General features: G+C 46.9%; 1 protein-coding gene across 3 annotated transcripts in view; it reads right to left on the bottom strand.

Annotated features, from left to right (window-relative positions):
- Nucleotides 1-12,979, bottom strand: part of LOC122557975 (tumor protein p53-inducible protein 11-like) — a 65,230-nt gene that overhangs the window by 37,930 nt on the left and 14,321 nt on the right. Inside the window, exon 2 of one of the 3 annotated variants that reach the window (XM_043706279.1) lies at nucleotides 11,413-11,420. The exons of 1 other annotated variant lie outside the window; for it this stretch is intronic. The gene's annotated coding sequence lies outside the window, so the exon portion shown is untranslated. Of the gene's footprint in view, nucleotides 1-3,682; nucleotides 3,794-11,412; nucleotides 11,421-12,979 lie in introns of those variants that run through there. One more of the 3 variants, XM_043706278.1, reaches the window with a different exon arrangement.

The following is a 12,979-nucleotide window of genomic DNA, read 5'->3' as shown; positions in this document are numbered from 1 at the left end:
CTCACTTTCTGCAAGAGGTTACTGGCAATATAATTCTGACATATCTGTGTACACAGTACTGGGAAGTCTGTCAGTTAGTGTCCATCCCTAACTCCCCTTGAACTTTGTGGCTTGCTAGGCAATGTCAGGGGGCACTTAAGAGTCAGTTTGCCCTGGATTTGGAGTTACATGTAAGGCAGACCAGATGAGGACATCAGATTTCTGTCCTCAAAGTCCCAAATTGGATTCTATAATGCTCATCAATAGTTCCATAGTCACCCATTAGACTATTCTTATATTCCAGAGTAATGCACTAAATGTAAGCTGCCTTGGTAAGATTTGAACCCATGGCCTCAGTACATTAGCTTGCATTTGCCTATTGTTGGTCCAGTTGACACGATTCCACCACCTCCCTCATAGCTGTAAGATTGTTCTTCTTTATGCAAATCAATTGCCGGGAGCACCTCTCTGACTGTTCAGCAGGTCCTGGGCTCTTATCAGGAGGATCACAACTGGTAAATGCTTCTTCACAACAAAGAATCAGCAATATATGGATGAGAGGCCTGGATAGGAGTGAAAACAAGCATTCTGGGAGGGAGGTGTGTCCATGATGAATAAATGAAGATGGGCTGATTGGCCTCTCCATTGGTAATTATCCTGCTGTTTCTGATATGACAACAGTGCGAGCGACAGGGCATTCTCATCACACATACAGACAGCACTTCAAAACTGAACAGTCCATCCACTAGAATGTGATCACTCTGCGAAGGGGTGTGGTGGTGAGGGTTTGGGAACTGCCTTCAATCCTGCCATTGTTAGTTACAGACAAAGGCAGTGCAAGGAAGGACTCCGCCCTCTTCTCACATTAACAAACGCTCCAAATATCCATATTTAATGACCATTCCGACGTCCCCATGTTTTGCTTCCAATCATTTCCACTCCTAAAAGTGAGGAGCTCACTGGGCACAGCTCCACAGGCACCAAGTATTTAAGTCTAAGTGTTCCAAGTGTTCCCGAGACTCAGAAAGGTAGATATGGTGGAATAATATCTGCTGGTTATAAAATTCAGAACTTCAAAATCATGTCAAGCAAGGTAGTGGGAATCTGAAACTCTCGCTGCGAGTTTATTGGGTAAGAGCACCAATGGGTAAAGAGTAAAGTCAGGAAAGTCAGTAAGAAATGTGGATTAGTCATGATTTAACTGAATGATAAATGTAGATTGATTTCATATTGTTATTTGTACCTGGGTACAGTGAAAAGTGGATAATGCCACCACATTCCAGAACCATCTTGAATTACAGAATAAATTACTGAATAAATTGTATTAGCGGTAAATACTGAATAAATTAATATTAAATTGATATTACTAAAACACTATTAAGGGCATGGTGGCTCAGTGGTTAGCACTGCTACCTCACAGAGCAAGGGACCCAGCTTCGATTCCAGCCTCGGGGAATTGACCATGCTACATTGTCCATAGTGTTAGGTGCATTAGTCAGGGGTAAATATAGGGGAATGGGTCCGGGTGGGTTACTCTTCGGAGGGTCAGTGTGGACTTTTTGGGCCGAATGGCCTGTTCCCACACTGTAGGGATTCTAATCTCATTATAACCTAAAACTGCAACAGCTTCAGAAATTCATCTTTTCCTCTCCATAGCCTTCACCCTCTCTGCTTGTCCAGTCACCACCATCTGACATCGTCACCCAGGGTCCTGGCACTGTGCTCCTTTCCTGCTGTCACCGGTTTTGTCACTACCACGCCCGCCAAACTGGAGATGGTCACGCCACACGGGTCTGGCACCTTCTCCAACACTGGGCATCGACTGACGGGGTCCTGGCTCATCTTCCAATGGCACCACCCATGCAGCAGCTTGGACAAGCTGAACGGCGCATTCTTGTTTTTGCGTTATCCTCTGAAACCTAAAAGACACTATTCTTCACACTGCGGCTGCTGGTTAAAAATCAAAAAAACAAGGAGGCAAGTTGACTACATTTCCCTTCTATAGCCTGTAGTCATCACCCAATGCACTGGTTCCGGTAACTAATTTGCCACACAGCAGGATGAAACTAACAGTCCGCTCATGTTCACGTTAAAGATGGTTCTTTAACTCAGTCAACATTCTACAACTGATTCACAAAGTCAATAAATTGCTGTTTGAAAAGACAATGTAAAGCATGTCACTGTGAAATGTGGCCATCAGTCAATCTCCAATCCATCTGATCCAATCCCAACAGTGCGAGCTTTCATGCAGAACACCTGCCTGTAAGTTACAAAGTGAGTTAAAGTAATGGTCTCAGATTCGCAACCATCTGGCCAAACAAAGGATTAGTCCCTCTTTAAATCTTTTTGTGACCAGAACTAGTCACGTGCAAATTCCACAAAGCATTTCATACTGACTACTGTGATATTCAAAGGTCTCCTTTCTCTGTGGTGATATCGTAGTTAGGGTTCTGGACATAGTATCCCACTTACTCGTATCTCAATTTTCATTGATAGCATTTTGTTTCTCAGCCCAGTGTGAGGGAACTGAATTGTGAATGGTCGTTCATTTCCATGTTATGGGGGGAGATTGTTCTGTTTTAACATTACAATAGTAACTACACTTCGTATTTTATTAGGTTTGAAGTGCATTAGTCTATCCACAGGGACATGAAAGAGGTTGTGTAAATGCAAGTTGGCTTTTTCTTTCACATGATCTAATTTTTCAGCAGCAAAATTTTCTCAGTGTCTTTTAGATTTCATTAAAGATTTGACTTGAAGACTTAGACACATCGAAAATTCTAGGCGCTGGCTTGATACTTTTGTCTAGAAATTTGAGCATTGGCCTGAAATCAAATGTTGCTGTTTAGCCCTGGGAAATCTGCTCCATTTCCCAAGTTACATCGGCAACTCAGTTCTATGTTCCTTCTACTAATTCTCATTTACTGAAAACAATAACAAAGATCTTAACAATGTTATCTGCAAAGAAAAACAAGTTGCAGTTTTATTTTTGGAGATACTTGGAAACAAATGAATAATTGAAAACTGACTAAAAAGTCTACTATTGCTTTAGTTTGTAGGCAGTTTATGAAACACAAAGCTGAAAGATTAAGACAAGCAGTGCTCGTATTAATAAACAAAAGAAATTGGATGTAATAGCTTAATTGAATTATTACACATATTTTGCCACAGTTATTGAATGTATTCATTGTAATTATTAACAATGGAAAGGAAATCTACTTGTACACACTTCCACAAACAACATAACTGTACTTACTAAATTTATACTTGCAGATATCCCTTAGGTTAAAAGATACATGGTTAGACCTACTATTTACTAGCCTCCAGGCACATTACCTCCCTGTTTTCCTTATTTCGAATCAATTTTGGGGTGAGATTTTCATTTCAGAGGTAGAAATCATGCCATCTCAAGACCAATGTGAGTCTGGATCTCCTAAGAGATCTGGGGTCTAACTGGAAATGAAGCCAGGCTGTGGGGTGTAAAACATTTACTTTCATTCCCAAAAAGCCTCAGCTCAAAGCCCAGCTGACCACTTACACTTGTAAAATTATTAGGCAGTTGGATTGCAGACAAGAGCCCATAAAACTCCCTAATTAAACAATCAGACTTCAGATCTGCTATTTCAACCAGTGACTTGACTGAGTACATAAAAAGAATGGGTGAAGATTGGACATTTACAGGCTGTTATTATACTAAGCCAACCTTTCAAAAGCGTGAAACATATTCTAATTCTTTATCCATTGAGGGAAATTCAGTTAACCTTGTCTGAAGATGTTTCCATATTTACAATGTTGAACAGATCTTTGCCTGCAGAAAGAAATAAGTATCAGAAAAACATATTGTTTTCTGGATAGTTAACTACATTCTCCAATCATAACTCACAGGTACAGCTCATGTCACAGCATTTAACGATGAACTGAAAAGGAAGAAAAACCACTTTATTTACTTTGAAACTCTTCCTACCCCGAATCCAGTCATTGCTGCATGCAGCTGGTATGAAAACACAGCCACTAAGGTACAGGCGCTCCCATGAAACCACACTATTGACTGAAGTTGAGTCCTCAACAAGCCCACAACTCATTTGCTTCTTTAGCACAAAGTCAGCATGTCTAGTACTGACTCTGTCATTGGCCACTGAGTCAGAGTCATACAGCACAGAAACAGGCCCTTTGGCCCAACTTGTATGTACCAACCAGGTTCCCAAACTAAACTAGTCTTATTTGCCTAATTTGGCTAATATTCCTCTAAACCTTTCCTCTCCTTGTACCTGTCCAAATATCTTTTACATGTTGTAATTGTATACTTCCTCTGGCAACTCGTTCCATACATGCACCACCTGGTCTGTGAAAAAGTTGCCCCTCAGGTCCCTTTTAAACCTTTCCCGTCTTGTCTTAAACCTATGCCCTCTACATTTGAACTTCTCTACCCTGGAGACAAAACCTTGGTCACTCACTGTGTCTACGCCCCTCATGATTTTATAAATCTCTATAAGGTGACCCCTCAGCCTCCTACACTCCAGGGAAATAAAGTTCTATCTAGTCTCTTCTATTATCTCAAACCTTTCTGTCTCAGGAACATCCTTGTAAATCTTTTCTGCATCCTTTCTAGTTTAACAACATCCTTCCTGTAGCGGGGCGACCGGAATTGTATACAGTACTCCAAAAGTGACCTCATGAATGTCTTGTACAGCCGCAACCCATCCTCCCAACTTCTGTACTGAATACTGTGACTAATGAAGGCAAGCTTGCCATCACTGTTTACCTGAGAATCACTTTCAAGGCACAATATTCCTGCATCCATAGGTCTCTTTGTTTGCCAATATTCCCCAGTGCCCTGCCATTAACTGTGTAAGTCCTGTCCTGGTTTGTCTTACCAAAATCCAACACCTCGCACTTATTAGAATTAAACTGTATCTGCCATTCCTTGTGATTCCTGCCTTTGGTCAGGGGGCTGAAATTCTGACTGTCCTACTCAGTAGCCATTTGCATTCTGGTCCTACTTCCTCGAGGTTTCTGCAAGGGATCATGACGATCAGTATCTACCAGCCAGGGGCATTGTACATTCCACCAAACCCATTTTGCCCCACTGATGTCTCAGCACTGAGCTGCCACACCGAAGGACCGATAAACTCGAATGGGACGACTACCCTGAGCTCCCCCGGGTCTGGGACCAGGGTGGAAAAGAAAATTCGCAATCTGCGGACTGTGGAAAGGGAAGGCCCATTGCTTGGAACTTCTTAAAGCCCAGCCAGAACAACGGTATTCACTCGATGAAATATTGTTGAGCAGTTGGAATGGGCCGGAGCAGTTCGGAGGCCATGCAGACCATAGGAAATACCTGTGAATAAAGCTGAGCTGTTCTAAAAATATTAGAATACAAATTAAGAGATTGTAGCAGACACTGTAATATCACGTGTATTTTGCTACAATATACTGTGATAAGCTTGGGATAGTGTTGCTATTCTCCGCCGCCATCTTAAAACATGGAAAAGTAAATCAAAACAGAATATAAACGCAGAGAAGTGAAGAAATAAAGAAAGTGTCTGGGGAGATCTAAATGTGGAATAGGTGTAAAGTGACTAATTAAGAGAGTGGGAATACAAAGTGGTTAAGACAAACATTTTCAAGATTGTCACACATTGCTGAAAGTTATAAGATTAGTATGTCATAAGAGAAGGAAGCAATATATAGAGACTGTAGACAACATCTGCTCAATGATTTGATTTGATTTGATTTATTGTAGTCACATGTACCTGAGTACAGTGAAACGTTTTTTTTGTGAGCAGTACAGGCAGATCATAGCAACCAAGGTCATACAGATCACAGGGCGCTGAGACAGGGCACAGGAGGTACGCAAAGCAAGATCAACATTACTGAAGTTGCAGAGATGCATTCATCAAGAGACAGTGAGGTCTGCAGATGCTGGAGATCAGAGTTGAGAGTGTGCTGCTGGAATAGCACAGCAGATCAGGCAGCTTCCGAGGAGCGGGAAAATCGGTGTTTTGGGCTGGAGCCCTGATGAAGGGATGATGCATTCCTGATGAATGACTCCTGCCCGAAACATCGATTTTCCTGCTCCTCGGATGCCGCCCTGACCTGCTGTGCTTTTCCAGATCCACTCATCAGTCTAATAACAGCAGGGAAGAAGCTGTCCTTGCTCCTGTTGCAGCTCCTGCATCTTCTGTCTGATGGAAGAGGTTGGAATAGAGCATCACTGGGATGGGAGGGGTCTTTATTGATGTTGGTAGCTTTTCCAATGCAACGAGAAGTGTAGATGGAGTCCATGGAGAGGAGGTTGGCTTCTGCTATGGTCTGGGTATCTGACTGTCCTTAGGGTACAATGTATATTGAAGCTTGATTAAATCACACTTGGTGTACTGTCAGCAATTATTAATGTGGTTATCTTTTCTAATCGATTATTCTTGGTGTTTCTCATATCAAGATTTATTTTAGAAGGAACATATCCAGGAAGTATTTAGAGATTTTGAATTGTTAATTTTATGTATGGGCTGATAAGATTTTTCTGATACCCCAAACGGGCATCCTTTATTTTCAAGTGATTACAGCTTTAAATGGTCGTTGGCTATTCTGTGAACCAATTATGGGAAGTGAATGATGAAGGTTGGTAGGACGTTTGGGTCTCACTGAGAGTTGAAATGCAACATTCTGGCAACCTTGGGCAGTGCCAAAACAGTTATCCTGTTCAGCCATCACCTTAATAGGTCTGTAGAAATAAGCAATTATAAGCAATAGTGCATTGTTGGCAAAGAAGGAGAGGTGGCAGGAGTTTGGTGCTGAGCCAGAAATCTATTAAATGTTTGGATATTATGTTCTGAAATAGCAGGCAATGCAGCGTAAGCAGAATAAGTGGCTGAGCACAGAAGCCAACACATGAAGCTTTGTTGATTTTGTTTTCCCTTCCATATATTCTGTTAAATGGAAAGAGTTTAGACTTGAATAAATTTGTTGGTTCGCAATAAGCTGGAGTACACTTTCAGAAACAGAACATTTCAGTGAACAGACTGTCACCTGCCTTTTGACAGGTGTGTACTGCAGCATTGCTTCCAGAATAGTTAGATTGCAAAACTCCCTTTGAAGCCGGCTTTGGCACTCAGCAGCCTGGGCTCGATTGCTGACGGCTTAAATCCCAATTTTCAAAGCATTACGCATTCATTTTATTTCGGCGACAAATATTCTGGATCAGAAATGGAGCAAATCGGAGCAAGAGTCGGCCATTCGGCCCTTCGAGCCTGCAGCACCATGCAAGCTCAGTATCCCATTCCCGTTTTCTCTCCGTACTCCTTGATCTCTTGGGCTGCAAGGGCCACGTCCAGCTCCCTATTGAATATATCGAACAAAATGGCCCCAACAGCTTCCTGTGGGAGAGAATTCCACAGGTTCACAGCTCTCTGAGTGAAGAAATTCTCCCTCATCTCAGTCTTGAATGGCTTACCACTTATTCTTAGACTGTGACCCCTAGTTCTGGACTACCCCAACATCGGGAACATTCTCCCACATCTGGCCTGTCCAGTCCCATCAGGATTTGATGTGTTTCTGTGAGATCCCCACTTCATTTTTCTAAATCCCAGTAAGTACAAGCCCAGACGATCCAGTCTTTCCTCATATGTCAGTCCTGCCATCCCGGGAATCAGGCTGGTGAACCTTCGCTGGACTCCCTCAATAGGAAGAATGTCCTTCCTCAGACTAGGAGACCAGAAGTGCACACAATACTCAAGCTGTGACCTCATTGCGGCCCTGTATAACTGCAACAAAGCATCCTTATTGCGATACTCAGATCTTCTCACGATGAAAGGCAGCATGCCATTAGCTTTCCTCACTGCCTGCCAACCTTCCACCATGACAACCAGGTCTCGCTGCACCTCTCCTTTTCCTAAACTGCCACCATTCAGACCATAACCTGCCTTCTTGTTTTTGCCACCAAAGTGGATTAACTCACGTCCATCCACATTATATTGCATTTACAAGAGTTTGCCGACAGCAGCCAACCAGTCCAGGTCAGCATGCTCCTCACAGGACACATTGCCAGCTAGTTTTGACCTGTGGAGGCCAGTTAGCTGGACAGCTGATTTGTGACGGAATAGTGCGGTGCTGGAAAAGCACAGTCAGACAGGGAGCACACAGTCAGACAGGGAGAACACACAGCCAGACAGGGAGCACACAGCCAGACAGGGAGCACACAGTCAGACAGGGAGCACACAGTCAGACAGGGAGCACACAGTCAGACAGGCAGCACACAGTCAGACAGGCAGCACACAGCCAGACAGGGAGCATACACAGCCAGACAGGGAGCATACACAGCCAGACAGGGAGCACACACAGTCAGAAAGGCAGTACACAGCCAGACAGGGAGCACACAGCCAGTTAGGTAGCACACACAGCCGGACAGGGAGCACACAGTCAGACAGGGAGCACACACAGCCGGACAGGGAGCACACAGTCAGACAGAGAGCACACACAGCCAGACAGAGCGCATACGCAGCCAGACAGGGAGCACACACAGCCAGACAGGCAGCACACAGTCAGACAGGGAGCACACAGAGTCAGACAGGGAGCACACAGAGTCAGACAGGGTGCACACACAGCCAGACAGGGTGCACACACAGCCCCACAGGGTGCACACGCAACCAGACAGGGAGCACACAGCCAGACAGGGAGCACACACAGTCAGACAGGGAGCACACACAGCCGGACAGGGAGCACACAGTCAGACAGAGAGCACACACAGCCAGACAGAGCGCATACGCAGCCAGACAGGGAGCACACACAGCCAGACAGGCAGCACACAGTCAGACAGGGAGCACACAGAGTCAGACAGGGAGCACACAGAGTCAGACAGGGTGCACACACAGCCAGACAGGGTGCACACACAGCCAGACAGGGTGCACACACAGCCAGACAGGGTGCACACGCAACCAGACAGGGAGCACACAGCCAGACAGGGAGCACACACAGTCAGACAGGGAGCACACACAACCAGACAGGGAGCACACACAGCCAGACAGGGAGCACACAGTCAGACAGGGAGTACACACAACCAGACAGGGAGCACACAGTCAGACAGGGAGCACACACAGTCAGACAGGGAGCACACACAGTCAGACAGGGAGCACACACAGCCAGACAGGGAGCACACAGTCAGACAGGGAGCACACAGTCAGACAGGGAGCACACACAGCCAGACAGTGAGCACACAGTCAGACAGGGAGCACACAGTCAGACAGGGAGCACACACAGCAGACAGGGAGAACACACAGTCAGACAGGGAGCACACACAGCCAGACAGGGAGCACACAGTCAGACAGGGAGCTCACACAGCCATCCAGGGAGCACACACAGTCAGACAGGGAACACACACAGTCAGACAGGGAACACACACAGCTGGACAGGGAGAACACACAGTCAGACAGGGAGCACACACAGTCAGACAGGGAGCACACATCCAGACAGGCAGCACACACAGCCAGGCAAGCAGCACACAGTCAGACAGGGAGCACACACAGTCAAGCAGGGAGCACACATAGTCAGACAGGGAGCACACACAGCCAGACAGGGTGCACACACAGCCAGACAGGGTGCACACACAGCCAGGCAGGGTGCACACACAGCCAGACAGGGTGCACACACAGCCAGACAGGGTGCACACACAGCCAGACAGGGTGCACACACAGCCAGGGTGCAGACACAGTCAGAAAGGGAGCACACACAGCCAGACAGGTTGCATGCACAGTCAGACAGGGAACACACACAGCCAGACAGGCAGCGTGCACAGTCAGACAGGGAACACACACAGCTAGACAGGGAGAACACACAGTCAGACAGGGAGTACACACAGTCAGACAGGGAGCACACAGTCAGACTGGGAGCACACACAGTCAGACAGGGAGCACACACAGTCAGACAGGGAGCACACACAGTCAGACAGGGAGCACACAGTCAGTACACAGCCGAACAGGGTGCACACACAGCCAGACAGGCAGCACACAGCTGGACAGGGAGCACACACAGCCAGACAGGCAGCACACAGTCAGACAGGGAGCATATACAGCCTGACTGGGAGCACACTCAGCCAGATAGGCAGCACACACAGCCAGACAGGCAGCACACACAGTCAGACAGGCAGTACACAGTCACACAGGCAGCACACAGTCAGACAGGGAGTACACACAGCCAGACAGGAGCACACACAGTCAGACAGGCAGTACACAGTCACACAGGCAGCACACAGTCAGACAGGGAGTACACACAGCCAGACAGGAGCACACACATTCAGACAGGGAGCACACAGCCAGACAGGGAGCAAATGGCCGGATAGGGAGCACACAGTCAGACAGGGAGAAAACACAGCCAGACAGGGAGCACACAGCCAGACAGGCATCACACACAGTCAGACAGGCAGCACACAGCCAGACAGGGAGCACACAGTCAGTACACAGCCAGACAGGGAGTACACACAGCGAGACAGGCAGAACACAGCCAGACAGGCAGCACACAGCCAGACAGGCAGCACACAGTCAGTACACAGCCAGACAGGGAGCACACACAGCCAAACAGGCAGCACACAGTCAGTCAGGTAGCACACAGTCAGACAGGCAGTACACTGCCAGACAGGCAGCACACAGCCTGACAGGCAGCACACCACCAGACAGGCATCACACACGGTCAGACAGGCAGCACACACAGCCACACAGTCAGACAGGCAGCACACACAGCCACACAGCCGGACAGGCAGCACACACAGCCACACAGCCGGACAGGCAGCACACAGCCAGACAGACAGCACACAAAGTCAGATAGGCAGCGCACAACCAGACAGACAGCACACAGGCAGTCAGATAGACAGCACACAGCTGGACAGGCAGCACACAGCCAGACAGTCAGCACACAGCCGTACAGGCTGCACACAGCAGGACAGGCAGCACACACAGCCAGCACACACAGCCAGAAACGCAGCACAGAGTCGGACAGGCAGCACACAGCCGGACAGGCAGCACACAGCAGGACAGGCAGCACACAGTCAGACAGGCAGCACACAGCCGGACAGGCAGCACACAGCCAGACAGGCAGCACACAGCAGAACAGGCAGCACACAGTCAGACAGGCAGCACACAGCAGAACAGGCAGCACACAGCAGAACAGGCAGCACACAGTCAGACAGGCAGCACACAGCAGAACAGGCAGCACACAGTCAGACAGGCAGCACATAGCCGTACAGGCAGCACACAGCCAGATAGGCAGCACACAGCCAGATAGGCAGCAGACAGCTGGACAGGCAGCATCCGAGGAGCAGGAGAGCTGACGTTTCGAGCATAAGCTCTTCACCATGATTAAAACGCCGATTCTCCTGCTCCTCGCGTGCTGCCTGTCCGGCTGTGCTTTTCCAGCGCCACATCCTTGGTCTCTGATCTCCAGCACCTGCAGTCCTCACGTTCTCCCGGCTGCTTTGTGATGCAGAATGATGCCAACTTCGTGGGTTCACTTCCTGCCCTGAATGACATCACCATGCAATAGAGTTCCACTTGACCTCTCCCCTCAATCTGAGGTGTTGAATGAGCCTCAGGTTAAACCACCACCAACCATCTCTCTCTAATTGGAGAGCAGCTCAATGGTCTGGTAAAGCCATGGCGACTTTATGCAGTGGCTTGTTCACCACAGCGTACAGAGAATGGCAATATGAAGCACAATGGACACAATCCTGGTAAAGATCAGGCAACCTCCTGTAGTGAGATACCAAATAAATCAGTGTCCCATTTTGTACTGAATGATTGCACTTTATCACTGAACCTTGGTACCTTCAGATGGTGAGGATCATGGTTTGTGTCTGTTTAATATTATCTCGATGTTGCACGTAAAAACAGAAGACTTGCAGAAAAGTATTGAACAAACACATTAGACGTCTGCTGTGAAGATCTGAGGAGCGTGCAGATCTCAGGGAATTAGAACATTTTTGCACAGTGGGTCGGGGGAGCTTTACTCAATTAATTATCTTAATTTGGGTTGACGCGGTAGGAGGTTGGTTTAATGCCATGTTTCTCACACAGAGCGAGAAAACCAGGGTTCACCAAATCAGTTTCGGAGCATGGCAGCTTGCGGTCGAGAGGCAATTCAATTTTACGTTAAGCCCAGTGCTGATTTTATCGAGCTGGTGGAAAAGACATCTGGTGTCTCAGCCCAGATACAGCAAGCTTATTAATACCTGAGGCAGAATGACTCCATTACAATCGCAGGCATTAGAGGTTATCACAAAACTGCCAGGAAATGACAATATTTTAAATATGTCAAACATAAATGGAAACGTGGCTCGAGGGAGCGCAAGTAATGGTGAGATATAGAAAGACAGATGAAGCACAAAAAGACAGAGAGAAATAAAAAGAGGGGGCGATGGGGCAGAAGCAATAGAGTCATAGAGATGTACAGCACGGAAACAGACCCCTCAGTCCAACCAGATATTTGAAATTAATCCAGTCCCATTTGCTAGCACCCGGCCCATTTCCCTCTAAACCCTTCCTACTCATATACCCTTCCTACTCATATACCCATCCAGATGCCTTTTAAATGTTGTAATTGTACCAGCCTCCATTTCTTCCTCTGGCAGCTCATTCCATACACCCACCATCCTCTGCGTGAAAAAGTTGCCCCTTAAATCCTTTTTATATCTTTCCTCTCTCACTCTAGATCTATGCCCTGTAAGTTCTGGACTCTGTCACCCCTGGCAAAAGACCTTGTCTATTTATCCTATCCATAACCCTCATGATTTTATAAACCTAAAAAGGTCACCCCTCAGCCTCCGACGTTCCAGGGAAAACAGTCCCAGCCTGTTCAGCTCCTCCCTGTAGCTCAGATCTTCCAACCCTGGCAACATGCTTGTAAATCTTTTCTGAACCCTTTCAAGTTTCACAACATCTTTCCGATAGGAAGGAGACCAGAATTGCACGCAATATTCCAACAGTGGCCTAACCAATGTCCTGTACAGCCGCAACAT

This window comes from Chiloscyllium plagiosum, chromosome 16 (genome assembly GCF_004010195.1).
Source record: "Chiloscyllium plagiosum isolate BGI_BamShark_2017 chromosome 16, ASM401019v2, whole genome shotgun sequence".
NCBI lineage: Eukaryota > Metazoa > Chordata > Chondrichthyes > Orectolobiformes > Hemiscylliidae > Chiloscyllium > Chiloscyllium plagiosum.
Note: the sequence above shows the minus strand (reverse complement) of the source record. Positions and strands in the feature narration are given on the sequence as shown.